Below are 11,709 nucleotides of genomic sequence, written 5' to 3'. Positions count from 1 at the left end.
GTACACAAACACAGCCACGTGCCACCGCCAGGCCGGCTTGGGGGGTGGGCGCGGGTTCGCCCGCCGATTGGCCAGCCGGGAGGCTCCAGGTCCGCCCACCCCGGGGCGGGGCCCTAAGGAGCCCCAGCGGAGCTTCAGTGCGCGTGCGCCGCCGGGAGTGCAGGGCGGCGGGGGCTCCAGCGGCAGCCATGAGGCGCGCTGCGTTTGGCACGTCTCACACTAGCGTGTCCAACCGTTTGGTCCCTGTGGAGAAGCAGGAGTCGCGGGCGAAGGTTCTCGCTTCTGCGAGCACGCACGTAACCAGGAAACGAGAGAACTCTGGCAACCAGCTCTGGAAGCCGCTGTGCGTGGTGCTGGCGCCTTGCCCTCCGCCCTCCAGCTCCGGAGGAAGGATGAGAGTTCCTTTGGCGTCACGTTCACAGTCCCACCCGCGCCCCCCGCGCTCCTCTGTCACCGACGCCCTGGACTTTTAGGGAGGAGGGCGGGAGCTGCGGGGGCGGAGGGGCGGCTGAGGGAACTGAGGTGATGGGTTTTACCACAGGGACTGCTTTGACACCCCCCTCCCAACCGAAACGATTTCTCAAACCCGGCCCTTTCGGTGACACCACGCCCATACTGGGAAATCCGGTAAAAATCAGCCAACCCATTGCCCTGGGTCCCCTCTTGGGGACAGGTTAAAGCGCCGCTGGGCTCGTCGCCTGGGGAAGGGTTGAGAGCCCTGGCTGTTAACCTTGAGCTTGCATAAAGGACGAGGACACTCAGCCCGAACCCTCACTGTGGCGACGGGGGGAGGGTGTTCAAGGAAAGTCGGAGGGACGCAGGCCAAGGACGTTTGTGACCCAAGAGGCTCTTCCCCGGCGGGGCCGCCGGTCCCTCGCTACCGCTCGGAGGGGAAAGCGCAGGCGGGGGCCGTGGCTCGCGGGGCGGGGGGGGGGGGGGCCGGGTTCCTTCTGGTTCGCGTGAGGCCTTCCTTTAGGGCGACTTGAAAACAGACTTCCTGCCTTCAAGTTGTAGCCGTCCCCACATCCGTCGTCTCTTGACCGTCTTTACCTAAATGCGCTTTTCAGATCAGTCTTGCCAGAAACTAAAGCTGCAGCCATGTATTCATTTTCCTTAACATCCTCGGTGATTTCCTTCTTCCTGCTACCTTTGAGAGCAAACTGATGAGGAAACTTTATTATGACGCTCTTGGAGCACGAGCTCAGTGAGCGGCTTTTGAGTTCTCATTTTGGTTCCAGGATCTTGTTTATTTTGTAATAAGAGCCATAAAATAATTTTACGATAATTTATTATACACTGACCCAAAGGGTAGTTTTCCACATTCATGTGTATACCTGAACGTAAGTGTGTGTGTGTGTGTGTGTAGATATTTATGTTCAAACACATAGAATCGTGCTTATGTTCTATATTTTTTATATTGAAACTATTCAAAATAGCTTTTTTATGATATTTGAAGAATGTCAGAGATCTGTGAGAACACATCGTGTTTATCAGTTACGCGAGTACTGGTTTTGTTTGTTTTTTTTTTTTTTTAAGATTATTTATTTATTTATTTGACAGACAGATCACAAGTAGGCAGAGAGGCAGGCAGAGAAAGAGGAGGAAGCAGGCTCCCGGCTGAGCAGAGAGTCCGATGTGGGGCTCGATCCCAGGACCTGGGATTATGACCTGAGCCAAAGGCAGAGGCTTTAACCCACTGAGCCACCCAGGCACCCCACGCGAGTACTGTTTTTTAAAGCAAATAATTAAGCTTCAGGTTCACACAGATGAAAGTGAATGTAAGAATTCATTTTCAGGAATTTTTAAATGATACAAGGGATTATCAGAGAAGTCCTTAGAGTTCTAACCACAAATTGCAGTTAACATGTGCAATGGGTTATCTGTGTGATGAATATGCCTCCATATTATATCATTTTTATTTAAAACAAGATTCTATTCAGCAAGTGTTAAGTCTGGTAATTAGTGTTAACTTCTTCTAACTAACATTCGTGAGTTTCACAAGGAAAAGGAATTTTGTGAATAGTTGTTAAAGCTTTTCTCCTTTTAATCACTTCCTATTTGTCCATCGCTCACAATGTTTAAGAAAAATTGTCTCAGTTAAGTATCTGGTTTACTGTTAGTAATGGACCTAAAAGCTTTGTAAAAATGAATAAAGCTTGTGGAGCACAAAAATACACAGAAGAAATACATTTGGGGAAGAAATACTATCTTACCAGCAAGCAGCTGGAGTTATTACCCAACATATAGCAAACGGGATCAGTTTTCTAAAGAGAAAAATGATCTAAGATGCATATTCAACAGGCACTCTTCCAAGCAATGTTAATTCTATTTATGTTTAATTTGCTGGTAGATGTGTTTCCCAAAAGAGGATGCCATTTAGAGTGAATGTTTTACAAAATTTGGATGATGACCAAATGACCAAATGAATGAATGAAAGATGTGTGGACTGAGGAAGGACAAGTAGGAGGAGTTTGCCAGGTAGTCCATGAAGCAAAGAGTATTTCTAAGGAGTATAAAGTATCTTCCAGTGTTAAGAGAACTATATCCAATTCAGTCTAGTTGCAGAATATGGTACAGAGCAGTGATGTAAAGTAAAGATTTACAAATAAGAAATTAAATGACCGCTAATGTCTATCCCAATTTTTAAAAATAAATTGACATTGAGCACTTGCTATGCCTCAAAATTAATAGAGATAGGTATTATCTGCTCCATTTTACAGGAAAGGAAATTGAGGCTTAGGGAAGTTCAATGACTCATCTAAGGTGCTATCATTATGAAGGGGTGGAGCTGGCACTCAGACCATTTGACTCCACAGACCACATTCTTATATCTAAATTTTAAAGAATTTTGGTCACCGTTAGTAGATTTGAAATTACTAAGAGTAACGCCTTTTTTGTTGTTGTTGTTGTTAAGATTTTATTCACTTACTTGACAGAGCACAAGCAGGCAGAGCAGCAGGCAGAAGGGGAGAGGGAGACACAGGCTCCCCGCCAAGCAGAAAGCCCTACATGGGGCTTGATCCCCAGGGTCCTGGGATCATGATGTGAGTGAAGGCAGATGTTTAACCATCTGAGCCACTCAGGCGCCCCTAAGATTGACTTCTTAAAAGCAAAAGAAAGTCCTTAGAGAATATTATTACAATCCATAGAAAAACAACTCTCATTCAGTGAAACATATAGTGAAGTTGAATCACTAAGTTGTAATGAAACTAATGTAACATCAACTATATTCAAATAAGATTTTAAGGAGTACTTGGCAAAAACAAATGAAAAACAGAAAACACTAGAGGAAATTAGGGCAATTCTGTGTACTATCTTTGCAGTTTTCTGTAAATCTCAGGTTATTCTAAAATATAAAGTTTATTTTGAAAAAGAAGACTTGAGGCAACTTAAAATTAAGCCATTATATATTCTTTTTCTTTCTGTAGACCATGGCTATTAAAGTTTTTGTGTATTCAAATATTTAGTTTCACCTTTAAGTAACTCTCTTTCCAAATACAGTAATGATAGACGATACCTAAAACCTTATGAAGCTAGTTTTAATCAAAAGCACACAAAAAAATCCACAAAGTTTTCAAAACCAATCACTACTTGTTTTTTGTTCTGATTGACCAATACACTTCACTTCCCCTGCAAAACACACTGCCCGTTGCCTTGATCACTGTGAGATCTTATCAGGCTGTTTCTAGAATGCCCAGTTTACTTGGGCTCACATCACTTTGAATTTTTTCCACATTTATAAAGATCATTTTTAACATCTAATGTAATTAAATATTACGTAACTGGTGAAATAGGAACAATGAGAGCTGTGATTTTTAAGAAAACTAAACTCAATGCTTTCAAAATCAAGTCTCTAAGAAGAATGTTCTCCAAGTAGGTAAGGATAAGTCAACCATAAAAGATGAGAAGTAGCTCTACATTCAGACTGTTTCATGGGCATCTTTAAACTCATATTCCAAAGGAACATAAAATGGAATTCATATGCCTATGGTTTATGAAAAAAAGACAACTCTAAACTCTCAACATTCAACCTCTGTTAAATTGCTTCTGACCCTAGATGAGAAGATTGGAAAGTGATATATATTTACATGTTATAAGTTAAAATGCATATGGTGTGATCATGTATTCTTTATGAATTTCTGTATCGATTCTTATTTAACTGACCAACCACAATAAATGCTGGCAGTAAAAGTGTTTATTGAGCAATGTATTTCTTTCATTTAAGCAATATAAAGAGAGTAGCTGAATAGAATGCATTATATTTTTTCAAATTTTTATTTAAATAAAAATTTATTTTTAAATTTTAAGTTTTATTTAAATTTTATTTAAATCCATTCAGCTAACGTGTAGTTTAGTATTGGTTTCAGGAGTAGAATTTAGTGATTCATCACTTACATATAACACCCAGTGCTCATTGTAGCAAGTGCCCTCATTTACCTTTGGATGTTGAGTGACTACCCTCAGGAAAGACTCTGGTAGCCGTAAGTGGCCAAAAACGGTTTCCACACAGCAGGAACAAGACAGGTGAGGCATGTGAATCTCACATAACTACCAAGATTTTTAACAAATCAGTCTTTCCTCGATTGGTTTATTTGCTCACAGAAAACATGGTAAATTGGAGAAAAATTAAAAAGCTACAAGGCTCTTCCACCCAGTGCTTATCTGGTAGTAAAAGACATCCTGCCTTTTCCCACACTTTTTTCCCCCTCATTTCAGGGCATAAAAAGGAAGGGCGTGAAAAAAAACACTTTTGTTTTAAATAAACAATTAGACCTAACTGGAAGGGGGGGGTGAATTAAAAAAAAAAAAAGAAAAACCAGAAGGCCACTGCCTAATTCAATATTGTCTTTTGAGATTTCTGTAATGTTCATAATATTCTTTTCTAAGTTTCCATGCATGTGTACAGGTTATGCTTTCAGTTAATATATGAACACTACTATTCTTTTAATGACTATTAGGCGACAGTAATGAAAGGAACAATAACAATAAACACAGGCCTTTGCATTTTTGCCCAGGACACTTATTTAACTCTATGTTCATGGGCACCAGTAACGTTGTTTATCTACTATGATAGGAACTTCAGTGTTGTACATAGATTTTAAAAGAACTTTAAATAACCCTGTGCCTTTCCGCAGCAGCAAATAATGCAGGGTCCTGCATTCACTCTCAATTTCACCAAGGACTGCGGCGCTTAGCCACCCTCCTTTGTGGCAGTTTTTCATGTAAGACTTCATCTCTTCCTCACCATCCTGAGCCCAGCAACAATTTCACAAGACCTTCTCTGACTTTGTTCCTCATTCTCTAATTGTATCTTTCAGTTTGTTGGGGTCCAGACTGTGAATTATCAGAGATGGGGGACACCTCCAGCATGGCTGAGGCTCACATTTATTCTCTGTAGCCCCAATAGCCTGTTTCCTCTTCTAAGCGCCTGACACCAGATCTCCTGACACCTTACTGACCATAGTGGGTGGTGAATTTTCTCCACTTATCAATATTAGCCACTTAACATGCTCTTTAAATTTTTTTTATCATATAAAGAAGATCAGGAAAATCTAGTCCCTGATGTTCTTTACCATTTCTGAAGCCAAGTTCCTAATGAAACCATTTTTTGCTTGATGAGGTATGTACATAATGGCAGATACCCTCTATTTCAGTATATAAAGGCCACCTTCACCTAAACAAAATTATAATAATTTTTAATATTTTAGTTGTATTGTTAAAATAGTTGCAAAACTGATCTGATAATTACCTACTTTACCTGTTACTGACAACGTACAAATAGAAGTTGTAAATAGAAACTACTTTCCATATACCAATGAAAGTTTCCATTCTGAATTTAATATATTTGATTTACCACCTAAAGTAGAAATTCAATTCTATCTCTAAAAAGTTTTTACCTTTCAAAATAGATTGTTCAGAAAACAAAATTTAAAGGCCAGAGTTGCCTATAAAAGAGTTAATACATGGGTGCCTGGGTGGCTCAGTGGGTTAAGCCTCTGCCTTTGGCTCAGGTCATGATCCCAGGGTCCTGGGATTGAGCCCTGCATTGGCTCTCTGCTCAGCAGGGAGCCTGCCTCCCCCTCTCTCTCTGCCTGCCTCTCTGCCTGCTTGTGATCTCTGTCAAATAAATAAAATCTTTAAAAAAAAAAAAAGAGTTAATACATGTACTTCAAAACAAAACTACTTAATTAAAAGTATAACAGAAGCTGGGGAAATAATAGTCATTTAAACAAATGGTACTGGGACAAATGGATATCCACATGTAAAAGACTTACTTTGAACCCCTTCCTCCCATTGTATACCAAAATAACTCAAAATGGAGAGCAAAAACCCATAGCTGAAACAATAAAACTTTTAGAAGGAGATAAAGGGGTAAATCTTTGTGATCTTGATATAAGCAATGGTTTTCTTACCTTAGATATGATACCTAAACCACAAACAAACAAACAAACAAAATTGGACTTCAATTTGTATAATTCAATAGCAAAAAAAAAAATAAATAAATATATAACCCAATTTAAAAATGGGCAAAGGAAGATTAAGAGTACAACTTATCATGATGAACACTGAGTAATGTATAGAATTGTTAAATCACTGTATTACACCTGAAACTAATAAAACACTGTACATTAGCTATACTGGAATTAAAATTTTTAAAAAATAAGAAATAAATACAAATGGACAAAGGACCTGAATAGACATTTCTCAAAAGAAGACATACATATGGCCAAAAGGTATATGAAAAGGTACTCAGCATCACTCATCATCAAGGAAAGACAAATCAAAACCACAATGAGAAAACCTCACATCCATTAGAAGAGACTTTTTAAAAATTATTAACATATAATGTATTATTTGTTTCAGGGGTATGGGTCTGTGATTCATCAGTCTTACACAGCGCTCACCATAGCACATACCCTCCCTAATGTCCACCACACAGCCACCCCATCACCCACCCCCCTCCACTCTAGCAACCCTCAGTTTGTTTCCTGAAATTAAGAATAGCTTTTATCATAAAAACAAAAGACAGGTGTCGGTGAGGATGTGGAAAAAAAGAGAACCCTGGAGCACTATTGGTGGGAATGTAAATTTCCACTCTGGAAAACAGTAGGAGGTTCCTCAGAAAATTAAAACTAGAACGACCAAATAATCCAGCAAACCTACTTTTGAATATTTTGAAATGAAATTAGAATCTCAAAGTAAGATTTGCACTTCCCTGTTCACTACAGCATTATTCACAAAAGCCAAGACATTTAGTCCATTCACAGATGGATAAAGAAAATGTGGTATTTACATGTAGTGGAATATCATTCAGTCTTTCAAAAGGAAGAAATCCTGCCAATTTTGCAACACAGGTGAACGTGGAGTACATTACACTAAGTGGAATAAGCCAGACACAGAAGGACAAATACAGCACGATTCCACTTACATAAGGGATCTAAAATCGTTAAATTCACAGAACCAGAAAGTAGAATGGCAGTTACCAGGGGCTGGGGTGGGAATAATGGTGGGGTGTTAGGCAGAGGTACAAGCTTTCAGCTATACAAGATGAACAAGTCCTGAATTGAAGACTGTCTCAGACTTGTCGGAGTCAAGACTACTAAAAACTTTTTTTTTAAAAGATTTTTATTTATTTGACAGACAGAGATCACAAGTAGGCAGGAGGCGGGCAGAGAGAGAGAGGGAAGCAGGCTCCCCGCCGAGCAGAGAGCCTGATGCGGGGCTCAATCCCAGGACCCTGAGATCATGACCCGAGCCAAAGGCAGCGGCTTTAACCCACTGAGCCACCCAGGCGCCCCAAGACTACTAAAAACTTTTAACCAGGACTTCTGATAAATGAACCTAACTGAATAGGTGATTTCAACAGAAAACTCAAATGAACCAGGAATCTTACCATAGATTACCTAAACTACCAGAGATCCAAAACAAGCACTTAATTTTAAAAAGTAATTTGTGCACAAGCACTTGGAAACTATTTGGCAATTAAGCTGAACATGCATACCCATTGACCTAGGAATTACTACTCCTATGTTTATACCCAAGAGAAATGCATAGAAGTGTTTAGGGGGTAAAAAAAAGTTACAAGAATGTTCATATAAGAACTGTTTCCAGAAGTCCAAAACAGAAACTACCCAAATGTCCATCAAGTGCAAGAGATAGATTATGGTATATTCACACAATGTAATACTATACAGCAACAGGAAGGAGGAAGCTACAACTAACACTACAAAATGGATGAATCCCCCATGTTGAACAAAAGAAGCCAGGCACAAAATAATACACAGTGAATGATTCCCTTTATATGGTATACAAAGCATGCAAAAATCACTTATGCAATATTGTATTTACATGGAGGTTTATGTAGTAACTAGAAGGCAGTACTCGGGAGGCTTCTGGGGTGCTGGTTAATTTTCTCTTTCTTGATCTGTGTGAAAATTCATCAAGCTGGAAACTTACATTTCTGTATTTATGTTACACTTCAATAAGAAATTTTTAAATATCTAATATTAAGATTTTAAATATTAACAGCAGACCAGATGTGGCTAAAAAAAGGATTAATGAAATGGGAAAGAGTGCTGAAGAGATTACTTAGAATGTGGCAAAAAGAGAAACAGATGGCAAATGTGAAAAACAGAATAAGAGATATGGGAGGAAGGTCTAAGTAGAATGCCAGAAAGAGAAGAGGGATAGAATGGGGCAGAAGCCGTATTTGAAGAATGTAATGGGCTGAACTGTGTTCTCCAAAAAGATATAATCAAAGTCCTATAAAACCTGATTCCTGTTAATGTAACCTTATTTGAAAAAAATATCTTTACCAAAAAATCAAGTGAAGTTGAGGTCATACTAGATTAGGGTGGGCCCCAATCCAGGGGCTGGTGTCCTTATAAGCAGAGGACACACAGGGGTAGAGGAGATGCGTAAAGAAGGCCATGTGAAGACAGAGATCGAGATGGAGTGACACAGCCTACAAGCCTAGGATCCCCAAATATTGCCAGCAACCACCCGAAGCTAGGAAAGAAATCTGGGATGGTTTCTTCCGTAGAACCAGAGGGACCATGGCCCTGACAACACCTTGATTTTGGACTTATAGCCTCCAGAACTATGAAAGACTAAATTTTTGTTGTCTTGAGCCACAAAGTTTGTGGTAATTTGTTACAGGAGCTTTAGGAACCCGAAACTAACATAAATATATTATATCTGAGAATTGTTTAGAATTATTCAAAGACACCAACCCACAACTCAGGAAGTTCAACATTTCAAAGCAAAATAAATACCTAGTCAATTCAATAAATCCAACAGCAAGTAATAAAAGAGAAAAAGAAACATGAATAAAGCAAATGGATTGAAAGTACAGAATCATTCTAATTCGACAGTGATTAAAATAAATGTAAAAGAACTAAATGTACCAGTAATAATCAAAGATTATCAGCCTGGTTATAAAAAAGAATCAACAAATCTAAATGAAGCCTATTTATAAGAGACACTCCTGACATATGAAGGACTATAACTCAACAAGACAAATGTCACAAAGGCAGATACTAACAGAAGAGAAAACACGAATGGCTAGGAAGCATGAAAAAGTCGCTTATGGGGAGAAGAGGGAGTGTTTGGGTGGGCGGCCGAAAGAGGGGAGGAAGGATGAGGTCTAAATGAGGGGCCTACAGGAGACTTAAAGGTAATGTATCTTTTAAACATTAAAATGGCAGGCAATGGATGTTAATTGTATTATTTTACTTCATTCTTTACACATATGTCCAAAAATTATTTTGTATCTATTCAGTTTTTTAGTTTTAATTTTTAAGTTTTTAAAAATTAAATAGAAGTCTTTCGGCATTATAATTAAGACTTAATGATTTCTCACTTGTAGTACTACAATCTAGTCTGTTCTAAACACTTGTTGTCCTTTTCCCCTGGCTTTTCACATTTATCATTTGTATTTATGTTCATTCGAATTCAAATCCCTGCTAAGGCATAACCATAGAGGAGTCCCAGTGTGCCTGAAATACTCATTTGGCTTCAGCTCTGTCCTGCAATTCTATCTGGCACCACTCTGCTGACAGAGAAGTAGCTACAACTTCCATCTCCATCTCCATAGACTTCCCTACTCTCAGATCATTCTTTCCTTCCCGTCATCCAGCATTTTAATAAGGTTATTCATCATTAGGCTAATTTTAGTCCTCTTACCAATGATGTATTATTTTATCAAAATATTCATATACTATACTGTACATACTATCCACAGTATACTGTGTCTAAAAGTTTATTGGAAGGAAAGTTATCCTTTATTTTGACAACTTTAGAAAAATAGGAATAAAATACCTCTTCATATGTCTCTATTGTTAGGTCAGTTTCCCTAGAAGTAGAGTCTGAGCCAGGGATTTTTATTCAAGTGCTAGGTGGGGGGGGGGGGGGGGGGAGGGGCGGTGTAACTCTCAGGAGAAGGGAAGTGAAAGAAGCACAATCTGGTGGCAAGGAGGGAATTCTAAGTAGGAATGTGGGCTCAGATGACAACTAGTTTCATTCTGATCTCACAGAGAACATATCATATTTCTGAGTTCATCTCACCTTGAGGCAAAGGCGTACCAAGAATTGTGCAGGTCTGAGGTTTTAGTCTGCTTATAACTCACAAGCGAGGTGTTGCATGGATCTCGGCAGAACACACAACACTCCTGGGTCAGAGATAAATGACTTTCTCACTCATAGTAAAAGCAATAGCTAGAGTGTCCGCGTGCTGCTGAAACTGGTTCCCTCTGACCCCTAATTCCCACAGAGGTCATACGAAGGACCCGTGATAGATGCATATATTCAGTAGGCTGCATTATAAGAGAACAGACCTAAGCAATGGAGGATGGGGAAGGATTTAGTACTTTTCAGAGAAACAAGCCTGTTCTTTATCTGTGGGGAGTTATTACTCTATGCCTCAAGGGTACTCACCGCAAACACAACCCTGAGATATGGCCCATGTGGAAAGCAGTCATGGCCTGTGTTCTTGACATACCCAGCAAGGATGTGCCAGAATGCTCAAGACTCATGGCAGAGTGTGTCTCTCCATAGGAACTAGCCTTCCAAGTGCTCATGCCAGTGATCAGTCTCTAAGAAGGAGGGAGCAAAGTGTCCAGGACTGAGGGGACTCATGTTTGGCAGGGAAACAAAGGAAGAAGGAACAGCTGTGAGTTGTTTTCAATTAATACTCCCAGCAGCTGGAGATGGGCACTAAGTAGTAACGAGGATCTGGGAAGGGCACCATCAGCATCTACTACACTGACACTTCCCTTTAAGACTGTGGATTTCTTTCGGATTCTATATCATCATTTAATGTCTACAGTTTTTATTAGAGAATTCTTTAAACTTACAGCATGCTCTGCAAACAGTTGTCGAGTTTCAAATGATGATTTTATATCTAACCCCAAGATTTGACAGAAATAAACTCAGACTTTCCTTTTTAAAATCTTCTTAGATCTCATTTTCTAAAATTATGAAGTACTAAATTTTGGTGTATTCTCTTACAGAAGTTGTGGCACTTAGAAAGATCATCAGTTTTGGGAGAATAGTATAGAATAATGATGAGGTGCAGGGGTGCTGGGGTGTCCCAGTTGTCACACGTCCTAGCCCTAGGACCCTAGGGAAGTTACTTAACCCCCTCCATGTTCTCATATGTTAAAAGGGCCTCATAATAGCTCCTATCTCATAAAGTTTTGTAGGAGTTAC

The sequence above is a fragment of the Martes martes genome (assembly GCF_963455335.1).
Source record: "Martes martes genome assembly, chromosome: 2".
NCBI lineage: Eukaryota > Metazoa > Chordata > Mammalia > Carnivora > Mustelidae > Martes > Martes martes.
Note: the sequence above shows the minus strand (reverse complement) of the source record.